We start from the raw sequence: 385 nt of genomic DNA, 5'->3' as shown, positions 1-385 counted from the left end.
GGTGGGCCGGGAGCCGGTAGGGTTAGCAGGCACGAGCTGAACGCGGTGCCAAAGAGCGACGTCGGTCACGGGGATCGGACCCTCGTAATCGGCGAGCCAGCACCACCACCACCGGCCTGTCCGTATCACCCGACTTCGGCTTCGAGTTCGGAACGCGCGATCTCAGCATCCGGCCACCTGGTCCCCGCCCAGCTGCCGCCTTCGCCGCCGCCACTCGCCTCGCTGCACATCACCGTCAACAACTGCACCTCCATTGGCAACAACAATACTAGCGCCAAGCCGGACGCGATCTCGAACGGTACCAAGGCTGCTGCGACCATGTCCTCGCCACCCAAGCATCGAAGGGGCTTCGACCCCAACGACGTAAACGCCACAGACTATCCCC

At 64.7% G+C, this 385-nt stretch overlaps 1 protein-coding gene and 1 long non-coding RNA gene across 9 annotated transcripts in view; one reads left to right on the top strand and one right to left on the bottom strand.

Moving 5' to 3' along the window:
- Window positions 1–385, top strand: part of LOC100743206 (potassium voltage-gated channel protein Shaker) — a 183,903-nt gene that overhangs the window by 60,573 nt on the left and 122,945 nt on the right. The gene's annotated exons all lie outside the window — the stretch shown is intronic.
- Window positions 1–385, bottom strand: part of LOC117151252 — a 116,862-nt gene that overhangs the window by 47,760 nt on the left and 68,717 nt on the right. The window lies entirely within an intron of this gene.

Source organism: Bombus impatiens, unplaced genomic scaffold (assembly GCF_000188095.3).
Source record: "Bombus impatiens unplaced genomic scaffold, BIMP_2.2 scf_0019, whole genome shotgun sequence".
Lineage (NCBI taxonomy): Eukaryota > Metazoa > Arthropoda > Insecta > Hymenoptera > Apidae > Bombus > Bombus impatiens.
This window is presented reverse-complemented; position numbering and strand designations above follow the sequence as displayed.